This window comes from Solanum dulcamara, chromosome 2 (genome assembly GCF_947179165.1).
Source record: "Solanum dulcamara chromosome 2, daSolDulc1.2, whole genome shotgun sequence".
Taxonomy (NCBI): domain Eukaryota; kingdom Viridiplantae; phylum Streptophyta; class Magnoliopsida; order Solanales; family Solanaceae; genus Solanum; species Solanum dulcamara.
The window spans coordinates 28,871,567-28,886,323 of record NC_077238.1 but is presented as its reverse complement, the minus strand read 5'-3'; the positions used below and the strand labels follow the sequence as shown (position 1 = coordinate 28,886,323).

General features: G+C 39.5%; 1 pseudogene; it reads left to right on the top strand.

The window, feature by feature from the left end:
* The first annotated feature begins 12,949 nt into the window (after window positions 1-12,949).
* On the top strand, window positions 12,950-13,070 carry LOC129881254 (5S ribosomal RNA; annotated as a pseudogene).
* Window positions 13,071-14,757: the final 1,687 nt, after the last annotated feature.

Below are 14,757 nucleotides of genomic sequence, written 5' to 3'. Positions count from 1 at the left end.
TCCTATGACTCGTAGGAGTCCCTACGACTTATAGGCTGAGCCGTAGACTCTAATCTCAGTCCAATTTCCAAGATTCTTCCTTTATTTTGGCTTTTCAACTTATGGGGTCTTACAACCAATGATCTAGATAGGTAAAGGTGTTACTTAGTAGATTTTGTTAGATTGTCTCTTCATACTTATACGTATGAATTCAGCATCCCTGGACAAGGGGTCTTAGTACAAAATAATGTAACGAGCATATATCACAAATTGAAAGTTGAAACTAAGTATAAGGACTGAACAAAAAGGGCAGAGGTGAAACAAAAGTGTAATACCTTATCTCCCTTCTACAATAAGTGTAAGACCCCAAAAGTTTGAAAGACAAAAAATGGAGTTTAAAAAGGGAATCACAAGAAATCACAACTATTTGGGCGCCAGATGGACTTCACGGAGCCTTTATGGGCCATGAGGATGAAAACGACCATTAAGAGGCATTTTGGTCCAGTCCTAGGAAATTTGAAAAATGGACGAAGCTCCACGAAAAGGTTTATGACTCTTGGTGGACTCTATTGACCATAATCCCTTCCGTGAAATTGACCCCTCAAGACCCCCAAGTTTGGGTGAGGACCACGACCCGTGATGGGAACCATGAGCCTTGGTGGCCTTCGTGGGAGTCAGCCCTCCAACCCTGTCCTAGCCCTCCTCACCATGATCACCACCATGGGCTGTACTGAGCTTTACGTGTTGTGGTGGCCCTTCTGTGCAGATCCCCATTGGAGTTAAGTTAAGGGGTATTTTTTTGTCTTTTTCCTATTAAGTCATTAATGAATGTGGATGGTTTTTTTGGGGTTCATTCTATCCTATTAACTACCCTAAGACCTCCTAACTCTCTCATTCTCACCCTAGCACTTATATCCCTAAATTTTCTCTATAAAGTTCTTTCTCAAGGGTCTTCTTCTTCCTCTAGCAAATTCTAAGAGAAATCAAGTTAATTCTTCAAGTAATGAGAAAATTAGGGCTTCTAAAGTCTAAGATATGTGAGAATTCATCCATGGGCTCTTTCACCCATAGAGTCCCAAGGTTCTTTCCAAATTCTCTTTATAAATTCTTCTTTTACAAGCCTTAGTTTTATGAATTTACATTGGGTCTTCTTAATTATGATTTATCTTATGATTATTGATCAAATTATGCATAATTCATATTATATTGCATGATTTCAAGTTAAATTTCAAAGAGACATGCCATATGATATTTTCAAGGAATTATGATCATGAATTTCAAGTGATTTCAATAAAAGTTTTATGAATGATTACCAAGGTTTATGAATGACACATGAAAGGTTATGAATGATGTTTCAAGCAAGTAACTATAGTGTGAAAGGTAATTCTCACACAATCATGTTAAAGAAGTGAAAGGACATTCTCACCAACTCATGGACTCTTATGAATCAATCATGTTAATGAGCTATTCTTATGATTATTTTATAATAATGATTGGTATCTTTTATTATCTTTCCTAATAATGTTAATGAATATGATTTATGACTTTCGTTAGGATAATTACTAAGCACCAAAAGGACTTTAAGGTGGGGTTCGGTCTGGTACCAAAGTAGATACCAAAGGAAATCCTAGTAGCAACCTTTAGTCTTTAACTAAGTTGCTTGTGTAGGTTAATGATTTTAATATGTCCTAGCTAGAGGATCCACATATAGATCATTATGTTATGATGTTCTCACGGAGTCTACCTTAGGAAAGTAGCCTCTCCTTTTTCGATATGGGAGTTACATCTTCCATATTATAGCTCGCATGGTCTTATATGTCGGTTAAAGTTCTCATGATGACATTTTTGATGCATTGAACACATGATTATGATGCTCAAATATTTCAAGGTTTTATTCATGTTTTAAGATATTGGTCATGCATCTCATGTTTAGATTGATTATGTCCTATTTTCATTATTCATGCATACTTCTCACATACTTAGTGCATTCCATGTACTAACACATACCTTTTTCTATATTATATCATAATGTTGGGTCCGATGATTACACTCATCTTCCCATTCGTGGGTAGAGCTTATTACAATTTTCACTTGTGGTGAGTCCTCATAATTCGAGGACATGATAGTTTAATGTTTCTTATTTTCTTATGACTTTTCATCATTTATATTGGGTGAGCTAGGAGCTTATATTATGCCCTCATTTAGTCTAGTAGAGGCATGTTGGATGTCATGGAGTCTATGTTGTCGTTTCATTTTGAGTTTGAGTCTTCTCTTATATTGAAACTATTTCTATTGAGATTTTATTCCACATCTATGTCTTAGCGTTATTGCTTTAAATACCTTATGAATACTAATGTATGATATGCTAAGAGACTTGGTTGAAGTCCCTAGGGATTTTAATCGCTGCGTCACACCTAGGGTCTTGATTTGGTTGTGAAAAACTTGGTATTAGAGGACAAGGTAGTCGTATTGAGTCTAATATGCTGCATCAAGTAGAGTCTTGTTCGTCGATTTAAAGTGGGCCACATATATGAATAGGAGGCTATGAGGCATTTTAGGAAAAACCTTACTTCTTTTATGATCTTATCGTGCGATAGAATTGAACTCTAAGACTTTTCCCTCTGATGCTTTCTTTTTCGCGATTTCAAAATTATGCCTTCATGAAGAAACCCTATCTGAAGGAATGCTGAGGAGGAGAAACAAGTTCCAAATGAACCTTTGAGTAAGCAAGACTCTTATATGGTGTTTCGAGCCTTATTTCAAGTTCTTGTCCAAGCCGTAGCTATCAAGCTAATAGAGAAGTGGTATCTCCCATGAACCTAAATATGGGTATGACGCCTAGCCGAGTTTATGACTTCACTAGGATGAACTCTCCTGAATTCCATGGATCTAAGGTTGGCGAGGATCCACAAGAATTTATTGAGGGGAATGGTAAGATTGTTCGGATCATAGGATTAGTCTAGTGGAGAAGGTGTACTTAGTGCCTATAAACTTAAGGGAGTTGCACAAGTTTGGTACAAGCAATAGAAGGATGAAAGAGGTAGAGATGATTCTCCTATTAATTGGGAGAAATTCAAAGGTGCTTTCCTTGACCAGTTCTTTCCTTTGGAGTTAAAGGAAGCCAAGGTGCAAGAATTCATCAATTTGTTTTCAAGGTAATATGAGTGTGAGGGAGTATGCCCTCAAGTTCACTAACTTGTCAAAGTATGCTTCTTTTATGGTCACCAATCCAAGTTCATGTATGATCAAGTTTGTTTTGGGTGTGTCTGATTTGGTGGTCAATTAATGTAGATCTGCCATGCTAATCAAAGAGATGAAATTTCAAGGCTTATGACACATGCCGAACAAATAGAGAAGGAGAAGCTAAAGGAGGGATGTAGAAGGCCATCCAAGAGGTCTCGAACTAACGGTGGAAATTTCTCATATGGTAAGTACGAAAATGGTGGCCATCATCAGTTTCATCAAAAGTATTTTAGCCAAAATTCTTCAAAAACTCCAGCTCCAAAGTTCAATAAATATAAGGTGCCAAACCCTAAGGTTCAAAGAGGAGCTCCGAGTGGTCAAGTCATCTATCCATGCAAGAAGTATGGAATGAACCATAAGGGAGAATGCTTAGCAGGATAGGATGCATGATTTAAGTATGGAAATCCGGGTCATCAAGCGAAAGGTTGTAGGAGTGGTGCTAGACCCTAGGCTCAGACTCAGGTTACAGGCCATCCGGATTAACATGGTACTAATTCGGGTGTCAGTCAGCGCCAAAACAGATTTTATACCCTTCAAATTCATCAGGAGTTAGAGGATTTGTCTGATATTGTGACTAGTATGTTGAAAGTCTTTGACTATGATGTTTATGCATAGTTAGATCTGGGTGCTACTCTATCATTTTTTATTCCTCACATTGATACGAAATTCATTGTTAGTCTCGAGATCTTGTTAGAGCCTTTTTAGGTCTATACTCTTGTTAGTGATTAAGTTGTAGCTAAATAAGTCTATTGAAATTGCTCAGTTTCATTTTTCCATAAAATCACCTCAGTTGATCTTGTAGAGATTGGTATGACCGATTTTAATGCTATTCTTGGTATGGATTGGCTTCATACATATAATGGTTTTATATGTTGTAGTAACCATATGGTTAAGTTTTAGTTTTTGATGAGCTAGTCCTAGAATGAAAAGGTAGTAATTTTGTGTTTAAAGGTCAATTCATCTCGTGCCTTAAAGCTCAAAAAATGATTCCAAGGGATGCATCTATCATCTACTCTGGGTTAGAGATACAAATTCCGAAGCTCCTTTTCTTGAGTTAATTTTGGTTGTTAATGAGTTTTAAAAATTCTTCCCTGATAATCTCTTAGGTGTCCCCCCAAAAGGGAAATAGACTTTGGTATCGATCTTCTCCCTGACACCCAACTTATCTCTATCCTCTTTACCGAATGGACTCGGTGGAATTGAAGGAGTTAAAGGAACCGTTGAAAGATTTGTTAGATAAGGATTTCATTAGACCGAGTATCTCTCTTTAGGGTGATCTAGTTCTCTTTGTGAGGAAGAAGGATGACTCTCTCTGTATGCATATTGACTATCGACAATTGAACAAGGTCAAAATTAAGAATAAGTATCACATTCTAAGAATTGATGACATGTTTGATCAACTTTAAGGAGGAAGCTACTTTTTGAAGATTGACCTTCAATTGGTTATCATCAGCTCCGAGTAAGAAAATGTGACATTCCGAAGAAGGCTTTTAAAACTCAGTATAGTCACTTTGAATTCTTAGTTATGTCTTTTGGACTAACAAATGCTCCTGCAGATTTTATAAATTTGATGTATAGGGTGTTCACACAATATTTAGATATGTTTGTAATTGTGTTCATCATTGATATTTTGGTCTATTCTAAAAGTGAGCAAGAACATGCCGATCATTTGAGGATTGTCTTCCAAATTCTCAAGAAAGACATGTTATTTACTAAGTTTAACAAGTGTGAGTTTTGGTTGAGGTCAGTTTCTTTTCTTATCCATATTATCTTTGGTGAAGGTATTATGGTTGATCCTAAGAAGATTGAAGCGGTTAAGAATTGTCCTAGACCTTTGTCTTCTTTTGATATTCAGAGTTTCTTGGGCTTAGACGATTATTATAGATGATTTATGGAAGGTTTCTCTTCCATTGCATCACCCTTGAATTCTTTGACTCAAAAGAAGGTGAAATTCCAATGGTCCAATGTATGCGAGAAAAGCTTTCAAGAGTTAAAAGATAGGCTTACCACCTCTTTGGTGTTGACTTTTTTAGAAGATTCCAATAGGTTCGCTGTGTATTATGATGCTTCAAGAGTTTTTCTTGGTTCTATTTTAATTCAAAATGGTAAGGTGATAGCCTGTGATTCTAGGTAACTCAAGGTGCATGAAAAGACTTATCCAACTCATGACTTGGAGTTACCAGCGGTGGTTTTTGCTTTGAAGATTTGGAGACACTACCTTTATAGTGTCTATGTTGATGTATTCACCGATCATAAGAGTTTGCAATATGTATTCAATCAAAAGGATTTGAATCTTCGACAAAGGAGATGACTTGAGTTGTTGAAGAACTATGTCATGAGTGTATTATACCATCCAAGAAAAATAAATTGTGGTTGCAACGCCCATAGTAGGTTCTTCATAAATAGTGTTGCCCATGTTGAGGAAGCAAAGAAAGAGTTAGTCTATGATATTCATAGATTAGCCCATTTGGGTGTTCGATTGGTTGATTCCAAGGATGGTGGTGTTTTTGTTCAAAATGGTTTTGAATCATCTCTTATGGCGGATGTTAAGTCCAATAAAGATAATGATCGTACTTTTGTTGAGTTGAAGAAATAGGTTGCCGATAAAGCCATTGAGGCTTTTTCCTAAGGGGGAGATGGTGTTTTAAAATATCAAGGCCTACTGTCTATTCCCAATGCTGATGTCTTGAGGGAAATGATGTTGTCCGAGCTCATAGTTTGTGGTATTCTATTCATCTGAGTTTCACAAAGATGTATTGATATTTCAGGAAAGTGTATTGGTGGAATGACATGAACAGGGATACTGAGGAATTTGTGGTTAAATGTCCTAATTGTCAACAAGTGAAGGTTGGGCATAAAAAATCGAGAGGTTTAGCTCAAGATATTGAGATTCATACTTGGAAGTAGGAAGCCTTGAATATGGACTTTATTACAGGTTTGCCTCGTACCTGTAGACAACATGATTTGATTTGAGGGGTTGTTGACCGAATGGCTAAGTCAACTCATTTTCTTCCTATTAAGACTTCTTATTCAGCGAAGTACTCTGCTAGATTATATATTCAGGAGTTGGTTAAGCTTCATGGTATTCCATTTTTTTATCATTTCAGACTGAGGTACTCAGTTTTGGAGATCTTTCCAAAAGGGTGTTGGTACTCAAGTTAAGCTTGGTAAAACTTTTCATCCTTAGATTAATGGTCAAGCCGATTGTACCATTGAGACCTTGTAGGGCATGTTAAGAGATTGCGTCATAGATTTCAAGGGTATCTGGAAAGATCATTTGCCATTGATCAAGTTCGTCTATAATAATAATTACCATTCCAGTATTCAGATGGCTCTATTTGAGGCCTCATATGGTAGGAGGTGTATGGTTTGAAGTTTGTGAAGTTGCCTTGATAGGACTCAAGTTGAGGAATGAGACTATGGAAAAGGTTAGATTAATTAGAGAAAGGTTGAAGACTATCAGAGTCAACAAAAGACCTAGTTAGATGTGAGGAGAAGGGAACTTGAATTTGAGGTTAATGATTGGGTCTAATTGAAAATTTCATCCATGAAGGGTGTGATGCATTTTGGCAAAAAAGAGAAGCTTAGTCCAAGCCACGTGGTGTCACGACCCAACCCCGTGGGCCACAACTGGGGTCTGACCTGGGCCCTGTATACATATCTAGCGGATGTAATGATCAATATAAGAACTATACAAAAGAACCCTAGTGGGTCATAGCATTTTCATGATGTAGCCTCTTTCATTTATATCTTATCATGAAAGGGCGTGCAAGCCGACAAGGCTGCCATAGTATCTTAATATTTACAATACATCATGTAGACATAACTGAACAGAACTTATATGTATAACCCACACATATGTCCACAGACCTCTAAGAACATTAATAGTAACATATGGCGGGACATGGCCGCCGCCATACCCCTGAATAAACAAATATATATATAGGAGGTTTGGTACTACAACTCGACTCAAAATCAATGGAGCTTCTTCCAAACTGGCTGAGTGGAATCCTAAGCTGGCGGACTCCCAAAACTTGTATCTGTACCTACGACATGAAATGCAGCCCCCAAAGAAAGAGGGGTCAGTACGACATATGTACTGAGTATATAAGCATAACGTAACTGAGATAACAACTGACATAGGCATGAAGAAAATCAAGTATAGTATTTAATAGGGTACTTTACCTGCACCTTACAAAGTAAGGTCATGTATATCATTATCACGTACCGTATACGGCCCGCTTGGGGACCCAACGTTACAAATGCATCAGTTTATCATCGTGGGCATATGCATACTATTAGCGCTGTAGGACGTATAGCCCGATCTATATAGATATGATAGGTTAGTGTTGAGGAACGTTTGGCACGATCCCTACACATATAATATGTTAGTGCCGAGGAGCGTTCGGCCTGATACATATATATAATATGTTAGTGCTGAGGAACGTACGACCCTGTTACACCCCGTACTTTGGTACCTTGGAACGCTTCTTAAGCTTCTTAAGTTTCTAGGAAGGCTCTTAAGTTACTTGGAAGTCGTCATATGAGTCGGATAATCTATAATGTTATCAAGTAACTCTAATGAAAGAAGAATGAGATACCCCATAAGAGGGAAGATTGGAAATAGATTTATAAGAATCCGGAAGGAGTTGGAGGTCGAGTAATAAGTCGTAGGACTCGATTTACTTGCGTAAGCTAGCGACTTGGATGTCTTACATAACTAAGCTACTTGAGTACACATCGAACTTAAATAGCAAGGATTACATAGGCTCTTAAAATAAGACGAGATGACGAACCTACGAAAGGGAGCAAAAAAAAAACTAGTTTTCGAACTTACGAAAGAGAAGCAAGCAGGTGACAAGCAAGAAGGTGACACACCTAGGTGGGTCCCATGCTTCCACATGGCGGATTTGGGTTGGATGCATGGATGACGTGGCACCCTAGGGGGCTGCCATGTGTCACCCCTAGGGGCTGCCATGTGTCACCTCCAAAAGTTGGATATATATGCTGAAATTATGACTAAGGAATTCATTTTTCAGCATCTACACTTACGGAATATTGGAGAAAACTTGAGGGAGAGAAGAGAGAGTCACGGCAGCCACAAGAATAAGGTAAGGCCTCCATTTTTGATCCATGAATTAATTATTTAAGGTATCCTACGTTGATATAGAGGGGTTTAACAACATAAAATTTATAGTTGGGGTTTCGAGGAACTTCTCGTTTTTATCAATAAACCCATTTTTGAATAGGACTGATGTTAGTAATACTAGTATAACTCCTTGTGTAAAGCTTTGTTTCGAGTGATTCAAGATTTTTTGCAAAGATATTTCATAGGGATATAACTTTCATTTAGCCTCAAAAATCCATTTTTGCTTTTATCTTCTCTAAAAAGGGGGATGAAGTATGGGGGAGGTGCTGTCCAGATTTCGTTTTGGAAATCCTACACGGATTGCTTTTAGTATTTCGTGCATATATTTTTGTACATAATTGATGTAGGGGTGATTCGAAATTGTATGCGATTTTAAGACACATGTATATTACTTTTCTTGAGGCCACAAATCTTGTTTCCCTAAATTACCCCTTCGAAACTAAGCGACAATACATGACAGTAGGCTGTTTGGAATTCACATTTTGATAGTTTGACGAGTTTGACGAGTTTAGGTTAAGGTAAGGGTTTTCCTTTCAATTTGGAGTTTATGGTGTTGTTATTAAGTGTATTATACGTTGTGTAAGTGGCTAGAAATATGAAAATTTTGTAAATATTCTCGACGTTTGAAACAAACCAAATTGGAGTCGCTATAGTTAAATTGTAGTCGAAGCAAGGTGTTGTGCTTGCGGTATGTGGCTTCAGGTGTTTGGTGTGTGTTGCAGGGACTAAAGGTATCCTAAAATAGGTGGGGGAACTTCTGGTTGTAGCCACACGACACCCCCTCTTCGTACGGTTAAAGGTTTTGCAAAATGGAAACTAGAAACCTTATTTTGGTATCGTGGTTTCGAGCGAGTCATTTGGAGTTTATGTGGTATAAGATTGATGTGAATTGTATATATATGCTGCAGGTTATTGTTGTTGGTTGGCTGTATCTATTAGGAGTATAATTGGAAATTCGGATAGGGCACATTATAGGAGAAATGCTGCCCGATTTTGTTAACTCTTTAACTAGTTAGGGAACTAGTCAAGAAGACGAGCGTGGGGGGGGGGGGATGAGTTCTACAAATACTCGTGTGTAGACTAAGGTGCTGGAAAGCTAAGGGTTGTTAATACTCGTATTGCTTTTATGTTACTTAGGTTTAAAGGACGACGAGACAAACGGGATAAAAAGTAATCCGTAACAGGTATGTAAAGCTAACGTTTCTTTCTTTTGGCATGTTTTAGCATACGTATGTAAGGCTTATACTTTATTTTAGCATTTCTTTGACATAAGTATATAAAGCTAATATTCTTTTTCGGCATGGATTTTAAGAAACAAGTATATAACCTTCATATGATTTTAAAGAAGTTCCTATTCGTAAAGCCGCTAGAATGGCCAACTTCTCGACTTCCAAAAGATATTTTGTTATGCTTTGATATGTGTATATGATTCCCAAAAGTTCTATTTTGATGTAACCCATAGTAACTTTCAAAAGGTACTTGATATGACCCTTGTCTGGTTTTGAGTGATAGTTTATTTTGATTATTCCATCGAGTCTCAAATATGATTTAAATTGCATTTGGTTTCTCACTACTCCACTCGTGGCTTCCTCAATGCTTCTTTCATCGAGCCCGAGCTAGGTTTTGTTATCGTGTATACTTTTCTGCATTATTCTCCATGCCCTGACGTGAGAGGGAAGGTACGACCTGTACATTGGTTTGATTTGTGAAGTTATAATGTGCCATGTACACTTATGATATGATATGATCTGTTATGGAGATATTCCCTACTCTGGAGTTATGATGTGCTGTGGCGCCAGTGATGGGGCGACGACCACATTTTGTATTTGTTCACTGAGTCCCATAATGGGGCCGGATATGGCATATGTTTTTCCGCATACATTATCTGTGGTTATGAAAAATATTTTGATATTCTGGATATTTTTCTCATTCTTGCACCTTCTATTCTGGTAATGGTTTTATTTATTACAGTCCATGCTTTATATACTCAGTACATATATCGTACTGACCCTCTTTCTTCGGGGGAGGGGGCTGCGTTACATGCCCACAGGTACAGACGCCCGATTTGCCGATCCGCTCACCTAGGACATCCATCATATTGGTTGGTAGTGCTCCTTTATCCGGAGCCCTATTTTGGTACTAACTGTTTTTGTTGTACATTTATACATATTGGTTAAGGGTACGGCAGGGGCCCTGTCCCATCATATGATTATGCTATAGTTCTGTAGAGGTCTGTAGACTTGTGTTATGGGTTTTGTATATGTGTTTTGGGCCTGTGTTCAGTGATGGACTTAACGGCCTTCGTGTGCTACATCTATTTTCGTGCGCTCTCTAGCGAACTATTTTGATTTCCTAATTTGTTTATTTTGCTAACATACTCAGTGGGGCTAAGGGTACGTATGGGTGACCAAATAGGGCACCAGTCACGACCTACAGAGTTGGGTCATGACAGAAGTGGTATCAGAGCAGTTCGTCCTTGAAATGTCTATAGACCGTGTCTAGTAGAATCTTGTTTATCGGTGTGTTGTGTACCACATCTATGAAAAAAAGGCTACAGGCCATTTAGGATGTTACCTTTCCTTCTTGTCTTAGATCGTGTGATAGAGATGTATTATCAGGATGATTCCTCCCTAACAGAATGAATTGTTATGTTTCCAGTGATGCCTCCGAAGAAAGCAACGGCTGCCCAGAAAGGCAAATCAGCAGTGCCCGGTGAGGCTAGTTAGGCCCATAAAGTTACCAGGGGCCGACCTCAGCCTGAGCTGGAGACTGCGCCCCCAATAGCCAGCTCTGCGATACCGCTAGTATTAGAGGGGACTAGGGAAACCTCAGCTGTAGATCAAAGGGCGGCTTCATCACCAGTTTTTGGAGTCCCAGCACCCGAGCCTGTAGTTCGACAGCCAGGAGCTGAGGAAGGGGGTATACGGGATGTGGTCCAGCTTTTGACTAGATTGGTGGCAGGCCAAGAGCACAGACGCGGTTTACGCAAAGATAAGGTACATGGGCCAGATAGTTCGAGGGCTCGTGAGTTTCTGACCTATAATCCTCCAGAGTTCTTCAGGACAAAGCCCAAGGAAGATCCCCAGGAGTTCATTAAGGAGATGCAGCGTACATTACGTTTGATTAATGCTTCTGCAATAGAATCAGTTGAGTTGGCCTCATATAGGCTACACGAGGTAGCCGCTAACTGGTATGAGTCCTGGGAGTTATCCAGGGGTAGGGCCGCTCCTCCAGCGCTATGGGATGAGTTTGCAGAGGCGTTCCTCAGTCATTTCCTGCCTCCTGAGACGCAGAGAGCGAGGGTGGACAGGTTTTTACTATTGAGGCAGCAATGCCACAATGTTCGTGAGTATAGTTTGGAGTTCGACTCATTAGCCCGATATGCACCCACTTAAGTAACTGATATAACTGACAAGATGCACAGATATGTGATGGGCCTAGATTGGTATCTAGTTGATAGTTGTTTGATAATGGCTGCCTAACCAGGGATGGACATCGCCCGTATACAAGCACATACTCAGGGCATGGAGGACAGACATAGAGGACACCAGTCTGACCGAGATTTTGGTAGGAGTTAGCCCAAGAGGGCCAGATCAGTTATGTATTTGGGAGAGTTCCGGAGTAGACCATCCCAGCTACAGGATAGCATACAGCCCACCCAACTAGCATGGAATATGCCTCCACAGTCCTCAGGCCGGAGACCAAGTGGCACAGGGTATTCAGGAGTAGGTCCAATCTCCAAGGCTTCCAGTTCACAGCCAGACAGAGGCTCTGGTGAGATGAGGCAACCCGTGTCTCAGTGTTCTTATTGCGGAAGGTACCACCCGGGAGAGTGCTACCGTGCTACAGGGGCTTGTTTTTCTTGTGGCCGTCAAGGCCATGCAATGAGAGATTGCCCATATAAAGGTAGCTTGGGCGGCGCAGCTTGGCCTACCGGATCAGCGACTGGGTCATCGTTTTCTTTGGTATCTATGCACCCTTCGAGGCAGGGTACGCCTATACCAGCAGGCTGCGGTAGAGGGCGTAGTGGAGTCGATAGTTTAAGAGGTCCTTCGAACCGCACTTATGCTTTGGCCGCCCGGCAGGATCAAGAGGCATTGCCAAATGTGATCACAGGTACATTGTTGACCTTTTCCCAAATTGTATATGTACTGATAGATTCAGGCTTTACATTATAGTATATTCTTCCGTTGATGATTGATAAAATTAGGACGAAGGAAATATGGTTTCGACTAGACTCCTACATTAATTTGCATGACTCGAGTGCTAGTACTTGGACTAGATTATGTACTATCTATCGAAAATACTAAGCACCCTATGGTTGTGCTAGAGTTTCCTATAGGGGCAACCTAACGTATGGATGATCTAACAGAAGGTGTAGACATGGTGCAGCATGTTAAATATGCTGGAATAGAATCATTCGCGTGTGAATAGGTGAAGATATATAGAGAATGACATGGATACACCCTAAAGGGGGGAAGTGGACAAGAGGAGAAGTACAAGTATAGGAGAAAATCAACTTACGCTATCATATGTAAATGGGAATGCTTATACTTCAAATGAGACCCCATAAGGGATGGATGCAATCATACCCGCACTAACGCACCGGATCCCATCAGAACTCCAAAGTTAAGCGTGCTTGGACGATAGTATACTAGGATGGGTGATCCCCCGGGAAGCAAAAAAGAAAATGGAACACAAGTGTCCGTACCTATTTCCTATGTCTATAAGTAATCCTAACCTTTATAACTCTGATATTGATTGCTCGATGAAAGTATATGTTATGGCAATGGGATAGAGAACCCCTCCATATAGTCGGTATAAGGTTCGGAGGAAGTTTTTGGTTAACATTTGAGGACAAATGTTCTAAAGGGGGGAAGGATGTTACACCCCGTACTTTCGTACCTTGGAATGCTTCTTAAGCTTCTTAAGTTTCTGGGAAGGCTCTTAAGTTACCTGGAAGTCATCATATGAGTCGGATAATCTATAACATTATCAAGTAACTCTAAGGAAAGGAGAATGAGATACCCCATAAGAGGGAAAATTGGAAATAGATTTATAAGAATCCGGAAGGAGTTGGAGGTCGAGTAATGAGTCGTAGGACTCGATTTACTTGCGTAAGCTAGCGACTTGGACGTCTTACATAACTAAGCTACTTGAGTACACGTCGAACGTAAATAGAAAAGATTACATAGGCTCTTAAAATAAGACGAGATGACGAATCTACGAAAGGGAGCAAAAAAACTAGTTTTCGAACTTACGAAAGCGAAGCAAGCAGGTGACAAGTAAGCAGGTGACACACCTAGGTGGGTCCCATGCTACCACATGGAGGATTTGGGTTGGATGCATGGATGAGGTGGCACCCTAGGGGGCTTCCATGTGTCACCCCTAGGGGATGCCATGTGTCACCACCAAAAGTTGGATATATATGCTGAAATTATGACTAAGGAATTCATTTTTTAGCATCTACACTTAAGGAAAATTGGAGAAAACTTGAGGGAGAGAAGAGAGAGTCACAACAGCCACAAGAATAAGGTAAGGCCTCCGTTTTCGATTCGTGAATTAATTATTTAAGGTATCCTACGTTGATATAGAGGGGTTTAACAACATAAAATTTATAGTTGGGGTTTCGAGGAACTTCTTGTTTTTGTCAATAAACCCATTTTTAAATAGGACTGATGTTAGTAATACTAGTATAACTCCTTGTGTAAAGCTTTGTTTTGAGTGATTCAAGATTTTTTGGAAATATATTTCATAGGGCTATAACTTTAATTTAGCCTCAAAAATCCATTTTTTCTTTTACCTTCTCGAAAAAGGGGGATGAATTATGGGGGAGGTGCTGTCCAGATTTCGTTTTGGAAATCCTACACGGATTGCTTTTAGTATTTCGGGCATATATTTTTGTACATAATTGATGTAGGGGTTCTTCAAAATTATATGCGACCTTAAGAAACATGTCTATTACTTTCCTTGACGCCACAAATCTTGTTTCCCTAAATTACCCCTTCGAAACTAAGCGACAATACAAGACAGTAGGCTGTCCGGAATTCACGTTTTGATAGTTTGGCGAGTTTGACGAGTTTAGGTTAAGGTAAGGGTTTCCTTTTCAATTTGGAGTTTATGGTGTTGTTATGAAGTGTATTATATGTTGTGTAAGTGGCTGGAAATATGAAAATTTTATAAATATGGTCGACGTTCGAAACAAACCAAATTGGAGTCGCTATAGTTAAATTGTAGTCGAAGCAAGGTGTTGTGCTTGCGGTGTGTGGCTGCAGGTGTTTGGTGTGTGTTGCAGGGACTAAAGGTATCCTAAAATAGGTGGGGGAGCTTTTGGTTGTATCCACATGACACCCCCACTTCGTACGGTTAAAGGTTTTGCAAAATGG